The sequence below is a fragment of the Xenopus tropicalis genome, chromosome 6, assembly GCF_000004195.4.
Source record: "Xenopus tropicalis strain Nigerian chromosome 6, UCB_Xtro_10.0, whole genome shotgun sequence".
NCBI classification, from domain to species: domain Eukaryota; kingdom Metazoa; phylum Chordata; class Amphibia; order Anura; family Pipidae; genus Xenopus; species Xenopus tropicalis.
In genome coordinates, this window is record NC_030682.2 from 70,067,047 (window position 1) to 70,074,519 (window position 7,473).

Sequence of the window (7,473 nt, forward strand, 5' to 3'; positions counted from 1 at the left end):
AGATAGCTGTTAAAGTACTGGGAATCATCATTTTATTTGTCAGTTTTCTTGCATCTGTAATGAAGATTTTGGTCAGTAGAATTCTCATTGGTAAATTCTTTTCCATGTGTATTTAAAGGGCACCTATGAGTTGATCAGATGGGATTTTCTTTGGAGAATTATTTTGCATATTAATTGGGCCCTGAGAGAGGAGAGCTGGGGCACTAAGTATCATTTGCATGTTAATGTTAAATCTCCCTCCTTCATCGTGCCTAAGATAAGACTAAAGCAGGCATGCTTGGGGAAGGGAGTTGGGCGGGCAGCGGGGGCACCCGGGGGGTATGTGTGGGGGCCAGGGAGGACATTGGGAGAAAAAATATGTTTGTTCTGGAACAGAGAGCTATATCAGAGTTTCTATGGGAACCAGCAAAGCCATCTCCTTATTGGTGGCTAGACTAGAGGGGTCGTAGTAATCTGAGCTGAGAAAATTTACTGCCTCAGCTTGGAAATGAGCATGCCCAGTAGCCAACAGCCAAAGTAAATTCCAAAGTGAGTTAAGGGTGGAGAAGGAATCCTAAGTGATTAAGAGGATGCTGCAGCCTTACCTTTAACCTTAGAACAACCAAAGTGGCAGGTGTTTAAAGATTTCAAAGAGGCTGTTTACAGATTTAATTTGTTGTGGGGGGTTTACGTGTCCTTTAAGGAATGGTTCTCCAGATTACTGAAAGGTCCCTTGAAAGCCTCAATCCCAAGCATGCACATAATAGATCTGATACCTGTGTAAAAGATTTTAAGGCGTTATAAGGTGTTGTAGTAATGTAAAATGTATTTTGATGCTATTTATTACACTATTTGAAAATGCATATTGTTTATATATTGCTTTATTTTATTATTGCTTTCTTTTAATGAATTTTTTCATCATTAAAGGAACAGTAACACCAAAAAATGAAAGCGCTTTAAAGTAATAAAAATATAATGCACTGTTGCCCTGCACTGGTAAAACTGGTGTGTTTGCTACAGTAACACTACTATAATTTATATAATAAGCTGCTGTGTAGCCACGGGGGCAGCCATTCAAGCTGGAAAAAAGGAGAAAAGGCACAGGTTACATAGCAGATAACAGATAAGTTCTGTAGAATACAATAGTGTTTTATCTGTTATCTGCTATGTGCCTGTGCCTTTTCCCCTTTGAATGGCTGCCTCCATGGCTACATAGCAGCTTATTTATATAAATTATAGTAGACTTTCTGAAGTAAACACACAACTTTTACCAGTGCAGGGCAGCAGCACATTATATTTTAGTTACTTTTATACACTTTCATTTTTTAGTGTTACTGTTCCTTTAATTTCTGGGTGGTTCTAGGTTTATATACTGTTTATTAACTCAGGATCTATTTGCACATCATAATTTATGTTTTGAGCGCCATTAGCTTTGTAATATTAGCCTTCATATAGCTGCCAGTGCAGCACAATATTATCACTAATACTGGATATACATTTCTTTTATCTTAGATTTCCTGTGCACAAATGGCCTAATTATTGCAGTCCAAGTCCAGTTACTTATGTCATGTTTTTACATTATCATACTTTTTATTGTAAATGAACTTTTAGTATTAGCCTGTCTGCTAATTTTCAAAAAAGTATGCTGTAAATAAACTCTTTAAAACACTGTGGAACACTAGTTGGTCATTTAATGTTTGTATTTAAGTACCTAAAGTAAAATGATTTTGGGGACAAATGATCAAGTGGCAGTAAATTGTAAGTGATATTTACTGCTTAACAATCTATTTTCTGAACTGGACTAAGTTGTTCCAGCAGGGCAATAATTTAAATCCTTGCTGAGCAACACTGGGAACTATAAAGAATGTTGTCTGAATGCTCAAAGCAGTCAAACACCTTCTTACAAATTGAATTGAATATCAGCTTTGATAAATGTGTCAAGTTTTGATAAATAGAATGGATATTTTGCAGTGATCACTACTATCAATTTTCCTTTTTTTTTACCAGTTTAAAGTCTCTCTGATGCAAGCCTTCTGAATGTGCTTGACATGATAGGGATGATCATGACCCTACTGTCTATGTACATTTTGGTATTTATAACAAAATATGAGGAATGGTCTTTTTAGGGTAGAGTTTAGGGAGGTATGTGGAAAAAATACATCTGAGACTACTTAATTTGCCTTAGAGGGCAAAAAAAAGCCTTTCCCTTCAATCAGCCAGTCCCTAAATTAACATTGTACTAAGAGTTCATTATAGTAAATTAGTATTAGCGGCACCCATCCCTCTTTTAAAATTCTTTAATGTATCTGCCATCAGTCAGAGAATTCACCAACTTCACAATTCTCACTAAAATAACCATTTTCGTATGTAAGAAGATAACTCCTTTCTGCTAATGTAAGCACGTTAGTCCACTGGAACAATCTTTTGTGATTTTATTATGTGGTTCTCTTGTATATTTATACATAGTTATCATATCTCCCCAAAGCTCCACTTCTCCAATACAAACAATTTACATCTACTTTCTGCATAACTGAGACTTTCCATACCTTTATTATTACCTTAAGGCCCCCATACACGGGTCGACTATAGCTGCCTATATCGGTCCCTTGGACAGATTCGGCAGCTAATCGGCCCGTGTATGGGCAGAACAGAGCGGCCTGGCCGACCGATATCTGGCCTGAAATTGGCCAGATATCGATCAGCCAGGTTAGAAAATCCGGTCGGATCGGGGACCGCATCGGCTCGTTGATGCGGTCCCCGAACCGACTTCCCCATAACCACAAATGTAATCCGATCGTTTGGCCCCCGTTTAAGTTTCTTGCTACCCGATATCGCCCACCTGTAGGTGGGGATATCGGGTGAAGATCCGCTCGCTTGGCGACATCGCCAAGGGAGCGGATCTTATAGTGTATGGGCACCTTAAGTTATACTTCTTTGGACTACTCTTGTTCATTAATATCTATTTTAGGCACTGGAGACCAAAACTGCCACGTTTTGTGATCCTATATTCCTTTTAACGCATGACTATACTTGTATTAAATGTAGTAAAGATTCCTGGTAGGAGAGAATTGGTGTAAGAGTTGAGTTCCTAGAGCATTTGGGTAGAAAACATTATCTTTGATAAATTGGGTCCACTGTGCTAGGTGAAAGGATAGCAAAAAGGCTGGAGGAGTATTTATACTAGACAAAATTTGTGAAACACATTGATGTCATTGAGCACTGAAGTCACTCCAAATGCATTGAAGTCAATAATTTTTGCACAAAGTGTCTTCCCTGTGATGTTTTTTTCATGAATGCCATAACAAAGAATTTCTCTGTGAATTCATGCCTTTTGAAAAAAAGTTGCTCATCACTACTTAAAGAGACAGAATAGGTATTACTTGAAACATAGGGGCTGATTCACTAAAGGTCGATAAAACGAGCGCTATTTATAGCATGCGTTAACAATTTTATCTCTTATCTGGCATTATTTATCTTGCTCAATAAATTACTCCAAAGTGCCCTCTTCTGCTTTAGACTTAGCGATGAGGTCTTATGAGAAAAAGAAAGAAAAAAAATAATATATAGGGGCACATTTACAAAAGCACGAACGCTCGAGCGTTCACGCGAACGCTCCGAGCGTATTTTCGCCGATTTTCCCGGGTGTCCGCACGACTTTTTCGTACGGCGCATGACTTTTTCGGACATTTGCACGAAAAAATCAGAAAGGTTTTACCGCTGTTTACAATTGTTCGGTACGAAAATTTAGTGACTTTCGGATTACCAATACGATATTACCGTGACTAATACGATTTTTTCGTAAGCATTTTCGTGATATTTGCGATCTTCCGAAATTTTCGTTTCCAATACGATTTTTTTCCATTCGTGATTCGGATTCGTGGATTAGTAAATGTGCCCCATAGTGTAATACTGTTATTACTTCACAATGTGCACTCTCATGTGCTTTTTAACACCAGTGATGACTTTTACTTATATCACCCTTTTGTGCCCAGTTGTGATATCCCTTTCCGATTGCCAATCTACTTACAGACCCCCTTGGGTTTATATGGCATCCAATTGGTTCGCTTGTAGCTCACGACTCTCTGCTTTGCCACCTCTTAATTTCAGGCAGTGTTAGGAACCACTTCACATAGGTAAATTTCCAACTTTAGCAACTTTAGGTTAATTCCACGACCTTTCTGTTTCCCTTCCCCTTCTGTGCATTTACTGTGGGATAAATGCATACGCCATATGTGTAAAAAAAATACTTTAATATATATAAAACTTCCCAATACACCAAACAGAGTATAGGATGCGCATGTCAGGAGTCACTGGTATGGATCAGGTGGCTGCTCCTTTATCACAGCGGTGAGAGAGGACGCAGAGGAGGATCACTATACAGGGCAGGACTGCTGAACCCAGGAACGACACTGCAGGTCGGGAACAGGGAAAGAAATTTGGCCCTAATTTGGCACATTAAAAATATTTTGGGATGATGCAAAGCTTGTCTTAATTACAGAGCCCATAAAATGGAACCTGCCTGCTTGCTATGATTATGAATTCCACATAAGAGATGTAGCAGATTCCAATCAAGGTGATGGTGTGGAAAGCCTTTAAGGCAGAAACAAGGGGCTCACTAAATGCTGTCATCTCCAAAACTAGGATAACAGAAAAGGAAGTGTCAGGAATGCTGAGGGGAGATTACTAGAGGCCCAACAGTAACATTTTAGTGACCCCTTCATTGATACCTATAAACAGGTGCTGCGGGCTGAGGCAGCCCTGGCCAGGGAACCCACTGCCATTACCAGGGAGCCCTACTTTATAGTTCCCATCAAATCTTTGACCAAGAGACTAAAACAGTAAACTTCTTGCCATACTAGCCAAGTAACAAAAACTAATGTGCCACAAATCCAGAGTGAGGGTGGCAATATGGTACACAAACCATACCTGACACATTTGCAAAATACAACGAAAATCTCTATAACTCATCCGTATCCTATACAACACCACATCTAAGTCAGTTTCTAAATACAATACCCAGACCAAGGCTAGCCTCTATAATGGGTCTTTCTTACATCTACAATAATGGAGATAGCTATATAAGCTTTACCAGCCACAAAACCTTGGGGTTGGACTGCCTCCCCTCTGACTGGTACTAGTACTTAGAGGACTTGGAAGTCCCCCATTTGCCTGGAACAAGGGATTCCAACCTTGTCCTTTGCCAAAGCGATGATTGTGGTCATTCCTAAAGCAGGCCAAGACCCCACTCTGCAGCTTATATCAGCCAATGCGGTTGATTCACTAAAGTGCGTTAAAACGAGCGCTATTTATAGTATGTAAATTTTATCGCTTATTTTTTGCGACTTAACGCACAATTCACTAAAAGGACACGCGTCAAAATTTAGATGCAATGCTGTTTGTGTTATTTAACTCACAATGAGCGTTATTTTCTGCCGCGTGTTATTTTCCACCGCGTGCGTTATTTCCTGTTGTGAGCTATATATTTTGCTGCTTGCTATATTAGTGCACGATTTTCTTCTTCTTTCAGAAAACTACTGTTCAGAAAATTACCATTTCCCTGGAAACTGGAGGATGTATCACTCTAGGGCCAACACCAACAAAATCCCACTGCAAAGTCCATGTTGTGTTGCCAAAAGCTCACAAACAGGGCCGGAACTAGGGGTAGGCAGAAGAGGCAGCTGCCTAGGGCGCAACGATTGAGGGGCGCCAGGCAGGAGCCTCTCCTGCCTACCCCTAGTGCTACTTTGTCATTGCTTCCGCCGCTTAACGTTAGCGGTGGAGGCAATGACCGATCGAATCGCAGAGTTGGCGGAGTGGGCGGAGTTGGCCGACCGGGTTGCCTAGGGCGCCCGGTCAGCTTGGCCCGCCCCTGCTCACAAACCAATTTTTTTTAAGTACCTCCTGCCCCAAGTAGGTGTTAATCTTCGCACAGACTAATGCGATATTTAGCGCGTTTAACGCTTCATATGTGTTTGTGAATCATGCGTTAGGATTATTTCTACGTGCGAATTAACACAATGCGTTAAAAATAAGGCATTGCAGTAGCGCACGATTTAACGCATGTGATATGCATTTTAACGCGTGCAAAATTACTTTGACAAATCAGGTGTTATTTATTGCGTGCTTTTTAATGCAAAAAAGCACCCGATCAGCGTTATCGCACTTTAGTGAATCAACCCCAATATCTCTCATAAATACAGACTCCAAAGTACTGGCAAAGATCCTATCCACTAGACTTACTTGTGTTGTGGAAGACTTGGTACACCCTTTATGCTGTGGAGGTCACCAGACTTCAAATTTTCAATTTAAACAAATGCTCAAGGGATGTGGCCCCTCTAGACTCCAGCTTTCTTAGGGAAGTATTACATATATTTGTATTAGACAAAAGATTTATTCAGTGGGTCAAACTCCTTTACCTGGTGGCCAAAGTCAGAGTGAATGGCTGTACTTTAACCTTTTTTTGCTTTGCAGGGGAACCAGGCAGGAATGCCCAATTTCTCCAGTCTTTTTCACATTACATAGTAACATAGTAAAATAGTAACATAGTAAGTTGGGTTGAAAAAAGACATACGTCCATCACGTTCAACCATAATGCCTATATATAACCTGCCTAACTTCTAGTTGATCCTTCCTGACTCCAAGATGGCAATCGGACCAGTCCCTGGATCAACTTGTACTAAGAGCTATCTCCCATAACCCTGTATTTCCTCACTTGCTAAGAATCCATCCAGCCCCTTCTTAAAGTTATATAATGTATCAGAAGGACCTACTGGTAAATAAAGCATTAGAAAGGTTATTATATGATCCCCTTATATATTTATACATAGTTATCATGTCACCTCTTAAGTGCCTCTTCTCCAGTGTAAACAGACCCAACTTGGCCAGTCTTTCTTCATAACTGAGACTTTCCATACCCTTTACCAACTTAGTTGCCCTTCTCTGGACCCTCTCTAACTCAAGATGGGGCCTTACCAGTGCTCTGTAAAGGGGAAGAATAATTCCCTCCTCCCGTGAATCTATACCCCTCAAAACCTTGTTTGCCCTTGCAGCTGCTGCCTGGCATTGCTTGCTACAGCCAAGTTTATTATCTACAAGGACTCCAAGGTCCTTCTCCTCCATTATGGATTTGCCTAGTGCAGTCCCATTAAGGGTATAAGTGGCTTGCATATTTTTACATCCCAGGTGCATGACCTTACATTTATCCACATTAAATCTCATCTGCCACTTAGCCGCCCAGATTGCCAGTTGGTCAAGATCCTGCTGCAAGGATGCCACATCCTGGATAGAAATGACTGGTCTGCAGAGTTTTGTGTCATCTGCAAACACTGATACATTACTTATAATACCCTCCCCCAAGTAATTTATGAACAAATTAAACAAAAGTGGACCCAGTACAGAACCCTGAGGGACCCCACTGAGAACCTTATTCCAAGTAGAGAATGTACCATTAACAACCACCCTCTGTACCTGATCCTGTAGCCAGTTTTCTAGCCA